This window comes from Grammomys surdaster, unplaced genomic scaffold (assembly GCF_004785775.1).
Source record: "Grammomys surdaster isolate TR1022 unplaced genomic scaffold, NIH_TR_1.0 203, whole genome shotgun sequence".
Taxonomy (NCBI): Eukaryota; Metazoa; Chordata; class Mammalia; order Rodentia; family Muridae; genus Grammomys; species Grammomys surdaster.
The window spans coordinates 5,420,096-5,439,155 of NW_021604648.1; positions in this window are offsets into that span (position 1 = coordinate 5,420,096).

Here is a 19,060-nt window from a genome sequence, read left to right on the forward strand (position 1 = left end):
CAAAGTAACAGAACCTGACGGCCGTTACAAAAGAAACGGCAGTTACATGTGTGTGTGTGTGTGTGTATGTGTATCTGTGTACTCAGTAGACAGAGGGGAGGGAGGAAGAGATCCTGGTCAAGATGGAAGTCACATCTTAGAAAGTGACTGTAAAGAAATGAATGTGAAGTGTCCTCCCCTTCCCTCTGTAGCCACCCTCCTCACTACCCCTTCTTCTATTTATCATTATCAACAATGAAAAGACAAAGTCTTATGCTGTGTTCAACCTGCCTTATCATAATAGGAGACTTCCCTGCTAAATGCTGAAGTGACAGAAAATACCAGCTCCTGCAATGTCTCACCCAGACCTTGTCCGCCTCTCTGCTCTGCTCATCAGTCAATGGTTTTCCCATTTGAGCAATGGGAGCTAAACTGGCTTCACCATCAATCTCCCTTTTTCTGTCTGTTTGGAGCTAAAACTCATTTGCATTTTGACAATGGTCCAGCAGATCCTTATTCTATCCATCAGTCAGATGGTAAATTGGTTGCCCTGAGTTCTATTTGATCACTTACTGAATAACTGCATGTCATCAACACAAATTTGCAGCCTAGCCTAGAGCTTTCTTTTTTAAGATGGGGGTACTTTGACTTTAAATCTATATTGTGTTTATATATACTGTTGGAGTGTGTGTGTGTGTATGTGTGTGTGTGGAGAGAGAGAGAGAGAGAGAGAGAGCAAGCAGGAAGGACTAGAGAAGAGGAGTAGTCACAGAATTGTAAATTAAGGAGTTAGAATTGCACACACACGCACACACACACAGACACACACACACAGTCATGCATGCACACACACACACCATTAATTAAAGTGAAAGAATAACTGCTTTCACTTGGGGCCACAGGCAATGAACTTTTCTTACGAGGGAAGAGAAGCCCCTAATAGAAAATTTCAAGGAATAATAACATCTCAAAATGTGACTGACACTTAACAGATTATCTCCTTAATCACACCTTTATTTCTATTAAGCAGGGCTTACTCTCCCTGCAGATTTGCAACAGGAGTTAGTGCTGAGAGTCCTGTGGCAGAATCAAAGGGTTGATTGACTAGAGCTTTCTGGATGGTCTCTGCAAACAAGAGATCTGAGGAAAGAGCTAGAAAACCAGCAAGGGGCAAGTACAGCTTCTCTGTGTTCTGGTTTATGAAAATGTCTCATTCCCCCGACCCAAGCCAAATGTCAGGAGAATGAGCACAGCAATGCAGGGGAAAGTACACAAATGTATGAGATAAAATGCCCTTCTATCTCAGTGAATGAAATCCTGAGACTAGAAAATCAATTGTTTCAAAGGCCTAACTCCCATAGGGTCACAATTAACGTTTATTTTACACTATCAATTAGTATGAGTGTTCTGTAGCTTTTTGTCCAAATATGTAACCACTGAAGAGCAAAAACCTGGCTATAAATCCCCAGAAAATGTAAACTGATCAGTGCTTTAGAATCTGGTGTAAAATTGAGCCTCAAGAGGATCCAGTGTGCACAGGCCTTGGGCCCTCTGGAAGACTCAGAAAATTTGAGGTTGACCTCTGGCCTAAATATGCCACCACCACCTCCAGCACCACCACAACGTACCCTTAACCTAACCATTCCCAAATGTTTTATTTTGATAATGTTTAACATTTGTAGGATTTTCTTTTATAATTTTATGTACATGAAGTTTTGTCTGTATGTATGCATGTGCACCATATGTATGCCTGTTGCCTGCTGAGGCCAGAAAAGAGTAACAGATCCTTGGGGACTGCAGTGACAGTTTTGAGCCATCCAGTGTGAATGCTGGGAACCAAACCCTGGTCCTCTACTAAAACAACAAGTGCTCTTAATCACTGGACCATCTATCCAGACCCAGCTTTTATAGTTTTAAATTATGGACTTCAAAGATCTTTTGTTTACCTTTCTTGATGTTTACCATGTTACAAGTTAACAGTGAGAAACTATCAAATAATTAATGTGGCCATGTTACAACTCACTATCAACCAAAGTGATGGCTGAGTTGTTCACAATGGCCAATGAATTTATCTGTTATGTCTGTGTAGCCTCCATAAAAGCCCATAAGAATCAGAATGGATAGAGTTTGCAGGGACCATACTCTATAAGGAAAGGAAGTCCGGTTCCCTTTCCCATGTGCCTCATTGGTGCAAGCTGTCTTAGCTAGGGTTTCTATTGCTGTGAAGAGACACCATGACCATGGCAACTCTTATGATAAAAAATATTTAATTGGAACTGGCTTATAGTATAGAGGCTTAGTCCATTATTGTCAAGGTAGGAAACATGGTAGCATGCAGGCAGACATGGTGCTGGAAAGGTAGCTGAGAGATCTATGCCTAGATAAGCAGGCAACAGGAAGAGATAGAAACACTAGGACTTGCTTGAGCATCTGAAACTTCTAAGACCATCCCCAATGACATAATTCCTCTAACAAGGCCACATCTATTCCCATAATGGCATACTTACTCCAACATAAAGGCCACAGCTCCAAATAGTGCCACTTCCTATGAGCCCATTGGGCCATTTTCATTCAAAGTACCACAGAAGCACTCACGGATGTCCTTTGTAACTGTCTTCTGTAACAAAGCCCTAGAGTAAGTATGTCCTTGCTCTTTCTGAACTTCTCTAGAAAGCACTCCAGTCTGAGGAGGGATGTGCAGGAAGCTGTGTCATTCCTGGCAAGAAGCACAGATGACACAAGGTGGGGTTTGTCACTGACATCTGAAAGAGGAGGCAGTCTTGGAAACCCCAACCTGTAGAATCTTAGGCTATATGTCCATGGGGATGTGAGCTATATTTTTGTAGCCAAGGAGATGTGTCATATTTGATAAAATACAAGATCCTCGATGCCATCTTAAATTTTTGGATTCTATTTTTCCCAATCAAGAGATCTGCTGTTGTGGGATGCACCAAACACTCTCATCTTAAAGGGAAAGTCCCTTCCTGAAGAAACTGGAACTGTCTTAGCCTTGGGTGTTGGTTTTGGCTAAGGCCTGCGTATCTAAAGCAGAGAGTAGGGACAGGACTGCTTAACACAAGCACAGATCCAAGGAGGGCCCTGCTAGCCCAGATAATGAAGACAGAATTAGGAAAAACCCCGCCAAAGTCAATTAAAATATCTTCCAGCTCTCTAATTTATTTCTGTCTCCATGGAGCAAACACAAATTCCCATCTTATGAGAAGAGCATGAAAGTATTTAAACCATGTAGAAACAATTTTTTTTAAAACAGTAGACTACATTATCATTCTCATTTTGAATGAAAGATCTTATTCTATCACTCAGAAATATTTTTGAAACTTATTTCTTATCAGAGATGATGCAAATCTAGGGGAAAATCAAAGCTGTTGAGCGACTTGTTTTGGTAGTCACCCAACAGATTTTTAAAAATTTGGTTTTAGGGATATTTTTCAAAGCCTGACTCAAGGAACTCAGAAACAATTACATGTGAGTTTCTAGTTAGGAGCTTTCAGTGACATCTACACACACACACACACACACACACACACACATATATATATATAATTTTACAACTAATATATATCCATTGTGGATTCTGGATCAGGCAGAAAAATTACTAGGAGGAAACAGCCATTAATCTACACATAACATTTTATGCTTGCATGTATCTCCATTTCTGTATTCAGAAATTTAGAGTTGTTTTGTGTCACTCCACTGTTTGATAGCTCACTTTCCTTAAAATTTTTATTGCCTAGTATTTCATAGTGAAAGGGCTGTAAGTAAGGCATAGGCAGTTATAAAACTAAATGAATACTTATGAAGCTTCTGCCCACCTTTAGATTCAAAGCTTTCCAGCATGGTTGAACTACATGTTTCTTCCTAATTCCTCTAAGGGGTAACTGTGATAATTTTTTGTTCAACATTCTTCTGATTTGAAAACTATTTAAGGGCCAGTGAAATGGCTCAGTAGGTAAAGGTGCTGTGACCAAGCTTTACAACATGAATGTGATCTTGAAATTCATACTGTAGAAAGAGAGAACTGAGCCCAATTGTCTTCTGACCCTCACAATGCACTGTGGTGTGCATATGCATGGGTATGTGTATGTGTGCACACGTGTGCACATGCATAACTTAAAATAATTACCTATTCATGTAGTTCTAAAAAGGATTTTAAATTTTACTTATTTTGGATCCTATAATAGATCCTTACTGTAAGTTTTGTTTTAATAAGACTTCTATTTTTCTTCTGTTATAGATTTGTAAGGTTTATCTGAGTTATTTACATGGCCTACGTTTTAAATATTATTTGTTATATCCCATTGTATGAATTATTCTTCTATTGATAGGTATTTGAGTCTTTTCAAGTTTCTCTTTATTTTAGAAGTATGTTCTACCATGGCAGTCCTGACACCCATCTCCTGGTGACTGGAGATAGACAGCTTTATGGGAGACAGAGTCCTGGAATGAGTTATAAGTATAACATGGGTAAAAGTCAGTCATCTGTCTGTCTGTCTGTCGTTGTCACATTTCTCTTGCTATCATATAGAGTCAGCACATTTTTACAACTTTCAAAAAATTTCAATTTTTTTCCGCTATCAATATTTCCCAATTTGGTATTGCTCTATAGAGCTCACTTCAGTTTCTAAGTTTTACATCCTTAATTCTTTGAAATGTTATGATTATTAATTTTCTTATTGGCATGTGCCTATATCATCATTTTCTTTGCATTTACAGATGCTATGTATGCTGTCCTATGGATAGCATCTTAAATGACTAAGCAAGTGGTTTTCAACCCATGGGTTACAACTCCTCGAGGAAATAGAATGACCCTTCTATAGGGCTCAAATATCAGATATCTTGTACACCTGTACACCGGGCATCCTGCATATCTGATACTTACATTACAATTCATAACATTAGTAAAACTACAGTTATGAAGTAGCAATTGAAAGTAATTTTATGGTTGGGGAGTCATCAATACATGAGGAACTGTGTTAAAGTCTCACAGCATTAGGAAGGTTGAGACGCACTGGGTAATCAGAAGCTATTTCTGACTCCTTGGTCTGTTGCTGCCCCTCAACTGCAGACTGTTGAGTTTCAGAGCCAAGTGGTTAACTTTTGCATTTTCCCTTACAGATATCTCATTTCTGGGACCGTGACATAAAAGCAGAAGACTTTTAGGATCAGCTGAGGAAACTGCTTTCCTGATAAAATGACAGACGTATAGCAGCCCCGGCCCTGCCCCATCCTCCCTTAATTCTGACATGAATGCAGAGGGGATGTGTGCAGTGGTGGCAGCTCACAGCATGAGAGAAAAGCAGAGAGTCATGACAAATGTTTGTATTTTTCTACCTTTTCAACTCCAAACTCCTAGATCAGTGATTTAAAAACAAGTTACCAGTTTGTTTAAACACAGTACATCTAATCTGCTTTAATCAGAGCAGCAGTCCTGCTGAATGGAGTATTTTTAAAATCTACTTACTCTTCAAAAGGAGTCATACCCAGTGATGTCCAAAATGGTAGTAAGAATGTTTACAACCATGTTTGGTGATATAGAATGTAAAATTCTTCCTGTTGCTAATGTGATCTAATATCATCTCTTTTGTCCATCAGTCTCATGGGACTTCAGCTTTCCTTTGTTTGAGTCTCCCTGCCCCTTCATCACAGCCAAAGTAAACTTTTCCCTACCTTTCAGTCTTCAAATTTCATTCCATTGGCCCAGATAACATATGTTTTAACTTTTGTCAGCTTTATAAGTAAATTCTCCTTACCTTCTCTCTTTAGACTTTCTTCTTCCTCTAGGATTTAGGCTTCTTGGGAGAACGCTCTCTGCTGTTCTCACTGACTCTTATACCCAGCACAAGTGAGTATGGCATGTGAGAGCTAGTGAGCCCTCTGGTGAGCAGGAAGGGTCCTGTGTGTTAAAAGGCTGGGTGGGGGGCAGGGGGGTCAAAAACTGTTTCCTTGGCTTCTAACCTCCCAAAGCCCTTCTTAAGCCTCGAGTTGAAATAATGTTCATTGTCTTTCAGTGAAGATTGATGTTCATAAGTGCTTATCATTAATGAAAATTATTCCAAACACTATTTTTAAAGTCAGAAGATCAAGTATCAATAGACAAACAAAGATTAAAATGACATTTTATTGCTTAAATAATAAACATTACTCCCATTATCCAAAGATGTGTGTGCATATACACGTGCATGCGCGCGCGCGCGTGCACACACACACACACACACACACACACATATGAAAAGCAACTTCCAAAGAGTCTTCTGTAGTGAGTTCATGTTTTCTTCTCAATATTTATGCTCTCTTTTATCTTGAGTGGAAAAGTGTCAGTCAGGCTGGTAACCCTGAGGCAGAACCCTTAGCCAGGAAACAGTGAATGAGTCCTGCTTCTGGTAGCATTCTTCTGAACTCCAGAGACTAGATTCATACATGGTACAGAAATTTAGCTGTGGATTGGAAAGTAGAGGTATTTTGAGCTTACATTTGAGCACATTCCAAGCAGGGGCTTGTTATTAAATCCTGGCTGGAATGCAGTTCAGGAGCACCACAGTATTTTACTGTATTATGTAGTCTTCAAGTAGCTTATGAGTGACACTGTGTAAAATAATGCTTCTTGAGTGTTGCCTCAACCTACCCTTCCAGTTTCTCCTCTTAACACTCTACTCTTATACACAGCTCTAAGAGATTACTGTCTCCTGGACATGCCCTAACGTTTCCGTTCTAACACTGTGACTTTTGTATTTTTCTTTCTAGAGTCCCTGCACCCAACTCTACCTCTTTCCCAGAAACAGGCTATTTCATTCCCTACTTCTTCATTTTCATGACTCCTTCACTTACCCCTTCCCCCACACAGACTTTCAACTTCTTTTGGTGTGATCAGGACAACATTTTGCAATTTGTGGCACTGTCTGGGAGATAGATACACATTTTCATTTTATTTTGTGTGCGTGGGTAGTTTGCTTACATTTTTGTCTGTGTGTCATGTACATGCTTGGTACCTACAGAAACCAGAAGAAGGTGTCTGATACCTTAGGACTGGAGACATTTGTAAGCCACTCATGTGGGTGCTGGGAATAAAACTGGTCACAGATCTTCATGTTGCCACATAAAACTTCCATACCATGATGCAATTTACCCAAACATACATTTTATATTTTAAATAGAAAGAATCCATTTGTTACTGGCTCTCTAGGACAGTTGTGACAAAGAAGGAACCATGCAAGGCACCCAGAAGCAGCTGATATGCTGTCATGTGATGGTTCATTTTTGTGACTCATGATCCAGATCTACTAGACACTCTTAGGAATTCCCCTGTGTAACATCCCACCCACCACCCCTCTATTAGTTAGGCTTTTACTGCTGTGAACAAACAACACAACCAAGAAAACACTTATAAGGCCAACATTTAGTTGGGGCTGGCTTTTAGGTTTAGAGGTTTAGTTCATTACCATCAAGGTAGGAGCATGTCAGAATCCACACAGGCATGGTGCAGGAGAAGCTGAGAGTTCTACCTCTTCATCTGATGTCAGCTAGAAGAAGACTGGCTCCCAGGCAGCTATGATGAGGGTGACAAGGATATTAAAGCCTACTCCCACAGTGACATACCTACTCTAGCAAGGCCACACCTACTCCAACAATGCCACACCTACTCTAACAAGGCCACACCCCAATAGTGCTACTCCCTGGGCCAAGTATATACAAGCCATTACAACCCCATTCCTTCCTTTATTTGTTGTTGTAGTTTTGCCTCCTTTTTCCCAGACTGGTCTTGGTTAGCTATGCATGTAAGAATCCAAAGATGACCTCAAACATGGGACCCTCTGTCACCTGGTTCAGTGTGGTTTATAGAATGCTGGAACTCAGACCAAGGTCTTTGAGCTTGCTAGACACTCAGCCTATGCTCTTGTTCTATCACATCATGTCTTTAAACACTGGACCCAAATTATCAAGTTCAAATTACAACTCTATGATTTACCATTCTGGGTAAGTTAAGGTAAGATGCTAAGTTCTGCCTCACTTTTTCATCTGGAAAATGGCATTAATAATATTCAACTCTTTGGCAAACTATAAGATCAGGCACATCCAAGCTGTTCACATTACAACAGGTTACTGTTACAAAATACGTTCATTGCTGAGAACTGAGCAGTCTAGTAACAATTTTTTTTTAAAAAATCTTATGCTTTAAGTAAGTTTCTCATTTTGTATTGGGATTCATTGGTAGCTATGTAGGGGCACACGAGATCCATAGGGCTAGGTTGGGCAAGTCTAAACCTTGAATGGTACTAGGCAGGGGATATATTCTAGCTGATTCTGAGCTGGCCACTCATCTGGATCCACCGTCTACCCTGTGCCTGGCTTAAGAGGCCCTTATTTTAATTTTTCTTTTTTCTTTTTTTTTTGATTGAGTGAATGAATACAAACACTCTGGTTCTTTTCTCTTCCTCTTGCATGCCTGGATGTCAACAGGGTCCAGCTCCTTCCCTAGGAGTTGAATAGAGTGTCACTGTTGTGATGTGCACAGGCCTTCCTACCAGGCATGAATGGGTCAATCTCATGCAAGAGAGGGGTAGGTTTTCAGCTGTGTTGTCCTAAAGAAGCACCCTGTGGGACAGTGTCTGAATCAGCAAGAGCTGGCCACAGGGCCAGAGCTCCTCCCACCACTCAGCAGCCTTTGCCACTTCATCAAGTCCACTTAGAAGAGGCTGACCTTGCGAACAGGAAACTACTTCCTCTCCAGCATCACCAAGGCCCAGGCCATTGTCTTCCTTGACTGGGTACAAGATTTACCTTGTTCTTTTGGCAGACTCACTTAGTGGATGCCGTGCTTGGCTGGCAGTGAGAGAGGATTCTGCTCCATTTTGTGGGTCTAATTCCTTGAATCAATATTTGTTCCCACCCCCATCTGTTTACCGATAGTGACTGCTAAGCTCTTCTGGCATCTCTGAGGCAAGAAACAAGGCTAAGTCTGCAAAAGGGGTTGGGGACATAGAAAGAAAAACTGCCTTGGTGACATCCTAACAAGTCAGGACTTCACTTTCCAGCAATGCCAGCCTCCAACTTAGTGACTTTGTTTAATCTCTTTGCAGGCTTCCAGAAAGAGGTGGCACAGGAGGAGTGGAAGACACAACCAATTAAAATTCAACTCTTACCAACAAAGAGAAATAGGCCATGGCTAGCTAACAGAGAGGCATTGAAAGTAAGAGGAAGGTCCTGGTTCCAGGAGCCCATATTGCTAGAATAATCTTTTGTTCCCAAATAAGAGCACCTTCCAAAGCATGGAGTCATGCTGCCCACGTCTGGGTTCATAAAGTCTGTAGGTTTCTCACAGAGAGACCAAAGCACAGTCCCTTTGGCTTGCTTTCCTGTACCCCTCTTCATCACAACAGGACACAGAATATCCTTGTCCTTCAGGATCACTTAGTCTTGTCTCCTTTGCCAGATGTACTGTCTGCATGTAGCCACAGGCCATTTCTGAGACTGCTACAGACAGATGCCATTTCACAACATAGGCAACCTCTCTGCCAGGGTAGAGTCTCTCCCCAGGTCTACTGCTGTCTGATGACTTTGTAGGTCAGAGGAGAGAAGAGAGAGAAGAGGAGATGGGTAGATGCTGAAGGGACAGGCAGGCGTATGTGAGAGTAGAAGTTCTAGACTTTTGGATCAAGTGTGATGGGAGGTCACTTAGACACTGGTACACTCTCCTTTGATTTTTGTCTTTGAAAATGGTACCAAAGTACAGATCAGAATGTCAGTCAAAAACTTGAAGACAGTCTTTGAACAACTAAATGTCATTGAAATTCACAAATTTAGTTTATCTTTTAGATATAGCACATGGCATAAACAGTTGTCTCCTTTTCTATACAGTCTTTAATTTGGTTCTTCTCTTGAACAACTAAACAGGCAAGGGACAGGTTTCAGCCTAAAATGTAATCATTAGATGCCACAGTTGACATTTTGGACACAGTTAAAGGGTTAGCTATCCCTGATTTAGTTGTCCTATTGAAATGAGACCTAATTCTGCTTTCTCTAGCTGTTGCATGAGCCATTACACCAATCACACTGTCATTCCCATCACAGAGGACAACAGGATGTCACTATTGTCTGGAAGGCAATGTCTCCATGTTTACAGTGTTGATTCCACTAACTGATGTTAGTGGTACATAAAGAGGAGAGTCAGTTGGAAAGCCGATTGCTATCCAGTCATGAGCCATCTGTTGTGGGTAAACTCATGAGCTTGGTAAACAAGAGAGAACTCACATCCTGTTCAATAATTCTGAAACCCTTTTTAAAATCTCTAGAGTTCAGAGGACTAAACCATTTGAAACAATCAGTGTGAAAAAGTATCAACATCATTACAAGTCAAAGTCTGACTTTGAAAGACATAAGGGACCAGAATGAGTGCAGGATCCTTTGCTATGGATGAGTAGCATTGACTTGCCCTTGAGTGGCTTCATCAGTTTCCACACTTGGCAAAGTCATTCACTGTAGCAAACCCAAAGCCACCCAAGCTCAGCATTCCTTTCTGTATGAATATGATGGGGTGAAAGTCATGGGGTTTTGATTCTGAGATACTCATTTCCTTGATGACCCTGTATATGTTAATTATGCCCTCTGATATTTTCTCCCACTGTTAAACGGAACAGCAATACTTATTTCATTCTAACACAGGATTATTGTCAGTTCTAAGTGGATAGGTAAGATTAATAGCAACAGTTGACACGAAATGAATGCTTAACCCAGTAGCTCTCAGCTAAGCATGATTTTATCCTCTAAAGGACATGGTCACAACTGTGGAGGGTGTGTGAGAAAAAGTGATGTTTAATGAACAGACAGGAAGTGTGTTCATATACATACAATCTACAAGACAGCTTTTTATTGTCAGAAATTACATGTCCCAAACTGCCAATAGTTCCAAATCTAAATAATCCTTGCTGGATAGGAAGCCATACACATTAAATATTTGCTTAATCATACCTGATTCTTACTGTAATCACATATCCCAATGTATGGGTGCGGATATCCTAATCAGGTGATAACAGAAATCCCTCTCATTTGAAAAGTTTCATAAACAAGAACTAATTCTGTTTTTGAAAGAATTGGTTTCTAAGAATTATTTATGCAATCTTCATTTTATAGGGAACAAAAGCCAGGCTCAGAGACCCACTTGGATAGCATCCCCAGGTAGAGGGGCTCTTCTAGTTTCATCCCTTGAGTATTCCCTACAGGCTTTGGCATCTTGAGCATCTTCCTCAAAGTTTGAATGAGACCTATCACAGCTATCAATAGAGTACAAATACTGTTAGGATGGTCTAAGATGACAGATGTAGCAGGTCTTCCAACATCAGAATGCTGCCAAAATCATAATGCTTGTTCTCCATAAGCAGCAAGCAGCCATCTATGCTTCATTTCTAAGACAAAAGACTTTTAAAATCAGACCTCCTTGCATCTGTGTAAGCCTTAAGTGCCACCAGGCTAACTACCTACAGTTGCTTTATTTGTGAGTGATGCTAGCTGTCAGGTTCCCTCTGTGCTTTGTCACTAAGATCTTCTGGGACCCATCAACACAGCACCTGGGGGCTAATGCCATTACAACTGTCCCTGATGTCCCATTACCTATCTGGAAGGTCACTTTTCTGACAGGCAGTTTTGAAACACTTTGTTAAAATTTTATTTTTTATTTAGATAGAAAGGACAGATTAGTGTTGTGGCATGGTCTACTTATTATGATATGATGAGACAGTACTTATGGTTTATCTTTTTTCCTGGGGACATTTAATAACTATCTTTGGCATGCTATTGTGATGCATTGGTCATGAAGTCAGACTTTCCATAACCTTCTTAAAATTTTTAGATTTATTTCTTTACTTATTTTATGTGTATGGATGTTTTGTCCGCATGTACATCTGCACACCAAAAGAAGGCATCAGATCCTATGGGACTATAGGATAGATGGCTGTGAGTTGCCATGTGAGTGCTGAAAATTGAACTCAGGACCTCTAGAAAATCATGGACTGTTCTTAATTGCTGAGCAAACTTTCCACCCCCCTTCGGTAACCTTTATATTTCCATTCATTTACTCACATAACTATATATCGAGGTCCAAGGCAAACCTGGCTCTGTTCAGCATTCAGTAGATTAAATAGCTTTAGATCCTGAGGTCATCTCATTCTAGAAAGCATGACAAGATGTGAATAGATTTTAATGCATTCAAATGAATTAAGAGAGGAACATGCTGTATCTAGTAAGTGTTGTCAGGCTGACATCCAACTCTGGATGTGGATTGGTGTAGTGAGGCCTGGGTCCCTCTGGCTCCCTCTGACATCCTCTGGATGGAAGAGAGCAAGGCAGCCTCAGAGGCTGAAGGCTGGGTATTGATCAAATCCCCTGTATCCTGTTTAGGAGCAACCTTCCACAAAAGAATGAGCTGATGATGCCTGACCCAGGAAGGCCTACACATGCAGACTTTCTGGCTCTGAGTTTTATGGTCTTTGTTTGTTTGCTTGCTTGCTTTTTGTTTTGTTATCTTTATGGGTTAATTTCTAGCTTGTTATTTTAAGACTATATTTTAATTATACATTTCTCTCTTTCTTTGCCTTCCCCCAAACTCTCCCACATACCCCTGGCTACTATCTATGAAATCCATGGCCTCTATTCTCTTCAGCTGTTATTTTAGGCATATATTTCTATATATATATATTCCTAAATATAAGCTTTTGAGTCAATATAATGTTGCATGTATGAATGTTTTCAGGGATCACTGCTGAGTGCTGGACAGTGGACTGGTGTGTTCTTCCTCGTGGAAGGCCACCTCTCCCATTGCCTATTTTACTCAGTTGCCTGTATTTCTTTGTGCATGCATGAAGCCTCATGGGTTTTTCCCTGGGCAGTTTGGCATGTTTCTTGGTGTCCTCCTTGTTCATGTCATATTTAATCAGTCATGTGAGATTTCACTTGTATAGTTTGTAAACAAGTCTCACTATGTAGCTCTGGCTGGCCTAGAACTCTCTATGCATATTAGGCTTTACTTGAACTCATGAAGGACTGCCTGCCTCTGATTTCCCAAGTGCTGGGCTTAAATGAATGTGCTAGCACACCAGCTTGTCCCTGACTTTTTGTAGTGGTTGTGCATACATGATTACCTATATTCCAAAGACACTGAGCAGGTGAGTACATAAGCATGTACCTATAGCAATGAGAGTTCCTCATCTAGTCAGGAGGTATTGAGTAGTACCTTTAAGAATCTGATATCTGTCCATGGCATTAGTAGCCTGAGATGTTCACCATGGGGGACCTGAGGGCACCCTGAGCCTAGCATATATGTAGGCAAAATATCCTGGGGAGGATGGTCATATGGCTAGATGATGATGTGGCCAGAACAAAGCAGAGGGATGGGAAGGTGGGAAGAGTTCTGCCAGTTTGGGGCCATTTGCATGTCAGGCTACAAGTCTAGAGAATCCCATAACATGATGGGCTGGCTCATGGTTGGTTCACAAAGAGAAGGATATGAATATGGCAAGATATACCAGGTGTCTTTGGGAGCAGTGTGGGTGTATGAGAAGAGGGACTGAAAGCTCAGAGACAGGTAGCAGAAAAGTCATATGACTGCTGCAACCATGAAAGAAGCTTGAGTCTCCTTTTGGAGGCCCATTAAACTATCACACAGAAGATCCAACGTACATGAATTAAATAGAGTATAGAAAAGAAGTCAAGTATCAATGGTATTCCTAAAATTATAAAAAGTTAAACCAAGGCCTATGAAATTTCACTTTGTAGCAGACTGAAAGTCCAAGTGTACACGTTTGATGAAATAAATGCTTCAAAAAATAAACAATGAGGAAGATTGGAATGAGGCCAGGTAAGTGGAATCTGAGGAAGAGCAGATGTACCCCCAGTGTACATCTGCCCTCATTCTCCCTCCCCTGTGACTGGAGAAGCCAGAGCTCTAACTCCTTATCTTGAAAAATCTCCACTACCAGTGATAAATTTCATCATGGGTACCTGCTAAATTTCATCAGGCATAATGCTTGGAGGACCACTAGAACTATCTCAGCTAATATTAGCAATGGCTGAAGAGCAGGCCCATTAGCTGCTTCAGGTAAGATCTCAGAATCTCAAATGTGGAACAGGGATTTGAACCCTGTCAACTCTAACCCCCAGCCTTCACATACTTGAGTGGGCCCAGCATTTCTAGCATGGCAGGTTGAGAAGAAATGATTGAAAGTTGTTCCCATCACCTTCCTTTCTAGGCTGTTCTTAAAACTACAGATATAAGTAGAAGGATTTGGGATCACAAAGGAAGTGGAAGGGAAGAAGGAAAGGGGAATAAATAAAACATCTACTAACTTTTGCATCAGCCTTTTGCAAATATGTTACCCTCTTTGAATTAATATCCCTTTCAGTAAAGTGGCATAGACAAACCATGTCTTAGGGAAGACGCATTTTCCCTCAATGTCCCTAAAAGTCTGTGCCCTATGATAAGTTTGTTGTATAGAAGGCAAGATTGTGAAATGTAATGCATTTTAGTTTGGTTGTTTGTTTTAAAAATCTAAAGATAAAAGATCAGTTCCGTTTCAGACAAAAATAGATACCTTATAATCCTTATAATGTTAAAGAAGCAATAAATATCCAGAATATTTAATAGACACAGTGGAAAAAAAGACATGAATTTCAGAAAAGGACTGGTCAGTGAATGGAGACCAGTAGAACAGCAAAACAGATAGAAGATGGGGTGTGAGTCACCAGAATGTATTTTATATGTTTGAAATTGTCAAAGAATAAACCATATCAATATCAAGTTAAATACCTAAAGAATAAAGAATCGAATAAATAAATGGGTAATTGATTGTAAGAAACACTTCTCTAAAGAAAAAAAGCCAATAAACATCCAAGAAGGTCATGATAAAGGGGAGGGATGGGTAGAGTTTGGGAGGAAGGTAGGCTGATATGGATGGTGGGGCTATAGGTAATGGCGATGGGGAGTAATTAGAACACATTGTAACTGTGTGTATGAAATTTCAAAGAATGAATAAACAAATAAAGAATGAAAAACAAAACAAAGACACACTAAAATGCTCAACATCATTAGCTATTAGGAAAATGCAAATCAAAACTTCACGGAGACTCTACCTCCCCTTCCTCTGTGTGGCTGCCAACATAAAAGAGCAGATGCTGTTGAAGTCCTTGGGTAAAAAGGCCCTTATACATTGCTGGTAGGAGTATAAATTCATGCAGCTACTGTGGAAATCCATATGAAAATTGTTCAGACAACTTAAGGAAGAACTACTGTAAGACTGAGCAAGAGGAACCCTAACGCACGCCCTGTCTCCACAGGATTCAAATACAGAATACAACAGAGGCATCCACATACCCCGGTTTGCTGTGGCAGCCTTCAAAATGGTGCAGATAGAGAATCAACCTAAGTGCTGTCAACAGAGAAGTGGATTAAAACCTATATATGTGTGTTCAATGCGGTCTTATTTAGTAAGAAAGAATGAAACATTGCCATTTGCTGGAAAATGGCTTGAACTGGAGATCACCTCCTTAAGTGAAATGAGCCAGAAACAGAAAAAAATTTTCATGTTTTCTAGCATATGTAGAGAATAAAAAGAGATGACCTAAAAATAGAAGGATGGACTGTTAGGGAATGAGGAAGGCTCCAGAGGCAGAGAGGTAGATGGGTGGTAGGTAAGGCCATAGGGTGGGGGCATACAGTGGGAGGTTGGCACAGGGAATAAAACATATTCATTTTACAAGCAAGGTATCTGAGTAATTACAATGAATACGAGAGGCTTGAGATAAGCTCAGTGAGTAGAGTGCTTACCCAGCATACAGAAAGGCAGCCCTCTGTATCACACAAAACCAGGCATGGGGGTACATTCTTGTGCTCCCAGGAACTTGGGAGGTGGAGGCAGGAGGATCACTCTCACAGGCATAGTGAGTTTGAGAGCAATCTGGGCTACATGATAAGCTACCTGGAAAGAATGTGAGAGATAATTTCTTTAACAGACTAGAAGCCCAATCAATTTTATCAAAAATTGAAGAGAAGCAGAATTTTAAAGTTGTTGTTTTTACTTACTTACAAAGTTGATTATTAGGAAATCTTTTTTAACAACCATCACCACCATCATAAACCTCACCAGAGTGGGACAAGAGCGAGGCAGTACATAGGTGTCAAATTCAGTGGCTACATCATGGAGGGAAAACACAAAAAAGTTATTTAACATTGTGGTATAAATACCAAAACAACTAAAAAGGAAACAATAAAATTAGATTTCTCTGGGTAGTTAAGTTTGGAATGCAAGTAAAGAGAAGGTGAGCTAATTTTTATTTTTACTAAGCTTTAAAATGTTATGCTATGTATAAAATTAGACTAAAGATAATATAATTATAATAATTACCATTATTGCCAACCATTATTTAGAAAAATTATAAGATTTATGGTCCCATATTCTCATTTTCAGGCTTAGTTTATTTACCTCAACCAATTTTATTCAGGCATAAAAATATTACCAGCCAGATCAACAAACCCAGAAGATGCACAAATATTTGCTGTTGCTTTGTAGTGTATGACAAAAAAATATATTTCCATGTTTTCTAGTACAAAGAAAGATAAAACATTCAAATGAATAAATATGGTTCAGTTAATTTAAAACAAATATTTGAGGTTGCCCTCCTAACATGCCTGTAGTTGTGAGCTGCTATGCATTATCCTGAACGTATGCTTGCAAATGAATTTTTTTTCATAAGCAGAAAACTATGGTGCTGGGGAGATTGGCTTTATGATTCAGACTCAGGGTCATCTGACTTAAAAATACATGATTTTTCACTTCATACTTGCATTCATTTGAAAAATGAACAGTGAAGATGAGGGTATCAGGAAGTCAGCACTTGGGTCTGGGGAGATGGCTCAATGGGTGAAGTGTCTGCTGGGGAATCATGACAAGCTGAGTTGAGATCCCCGTCATTCATGGAAAAGCTAGGCTCAGCTGTTGGGTGAGTTGGGTCCTTGGGGATTGCAGGTTCCCTGAAATGGTGCTCAGCTCCAACCAAGACTTCTGTATTGCCCGCTTCAAGGCTCAGGGAACATAGGCAAAGTGGGAATTGCAAGGATCTCAGAGCTAGAAGACGGAGGAGGCATGCTGTGAAGCCTTGTCTGCTGGACCATTGTACTCATGAACTCATAGCAACTGTGCTTCTCTATACAGGACCTGAGCAAAATTGGGCCTTTCAGCGTCTCATTGTGGATGTGGAGCAGCTCATGAACCCACAGCCCTTCTTAAAGAACAATTCCGTTAATAGTTCTTAGGGGTTGGTTGTGATTTTCTTCTTTAGTAAAGTCACTGTTAAGTTGTCCATGTTCCAAGAAATAACATCCTAGGTGTGCAAGCAACCTTATGACATTTGGTGGGACACACACACACACACACACACACACACACAAACACATGAATGTAGCAGAGCAACTTGTTGAAAAGAGGGCTTTCAGTAGAGCAGGGGAGGATAACGGGGATAAAAATGACCAAAATTCATTTTATACTGTATGGAAGCATCAAAGAATAAAAATAAATAAAGCATAAACCAGTCACAATTTCTAATATGAAGACGTAGGAAGACAAAGCCTTTGAGTTTTTGAGCAAAAGTGGCAAGATTTATCAGGAGCCTCAACAACAGCACCCAAGACCACTGTGATTTCTGGCACTGAGTGTGTCTCTGTATGCATATTAGACACTTTACAATTATTATCTTATTTTATCCTCTGCACAAGATGAGACACTATCCTGATCTCAGCCTGAGGGAAGGGAGATACAGAGAAGTTAAATTACTACAGAGCATCACAGAGCAAAGAAGCTTCAAAGGCCCCATTCATACCCAGGATAATATCACTGTGAATTCTGTGATACAAATGAGTCCCCACAATGGCCTCTCTGGGCTTCAGAAAGCACTGTAGTGATTTGACACAGGTAAGAGAGACAGCTTCCAAATAAACACCATGGATGATATGTGGGGTCCATGCCAGTGATTTTGGATCGCATGCCCCAAAACTTCTAGAATAACAGAAAACCTGGCCCCCGAGGAAAGTACTTCACAGTTGTAGACCCCAGGACTGGAGGCAGGCCAACTGGTGGTAATGCTAGAGTACACTCAAACATAAGCTTTGTCCCTAGGAATGTGGCCATCTCTGCTTCTTTGCTGCTCAGTTCCTTCCTCCCCTACCTCTCCACCCTTACCTTCCCTTTCTTTTCCCTTTCATATTCCCCTGTCTCTCCCTTTCTTGTTCTTCCCTTTCCCCTCTCCCACTTCCCCCTTTCTCTCTCTTCTCCTCTCCCATCCTTTGTGGAGGAGTCCCAGTTGCTACGATGATCATTGTTTCCTTGCTTCCCTACCTCTACACAACCTTCTGTCTAACCTCCACGTCCTCCTTAGCACAGCACTGGCTAGAAAATACGAGCGATGATTCTTCTATTTTTATTGGAACAGAGATGGATTATCTCTCAGAGCTTTTACCATGTCACCTGAGAAAATGCATGTAACCACTGTACAAGACAGGCTGCATTAACTTCTTGCTAGCCATTGGTGTCTAAGACAGCAGTATTACGAAGTCAAGAAGACAATATTATGGGGCGGGGGAAGACTTCATTATGTACACAGTAAATGATAGGCTACTGGAAGAACTCCTATTCATTTTTATGCAATCTAGTCTTGGCTGACTTAATTACTTTTCTTATTACTATAACCAAGAGAAAAAGAAAAAGGACAAAAAGCATTTAGGAAGGAATACCTGTGGCTTACAATGTGAGACAGTATAGCCTATCACAGCAGTGAAGGCAGTAGGGGCAGAAGGCTGCCTGCCCACTTCTAGGCACACCAGGGAGCCGAGAGAGAACTCTGGCACTCCTCTATCATTTTCCTTTCCCCCTTTCTATTTACTCTGGGTGTCCAGCCCATGGGGTAGAGCTGTATACTTCAGAGTATTTCTTCTCCCACTCAGCTAATCCTCTCTAGAACTGTGCCACCCCACAGATCCAGAGGTGTGTTTCACTAATGAACTAGATGTTTCTTAATTCAATCATGT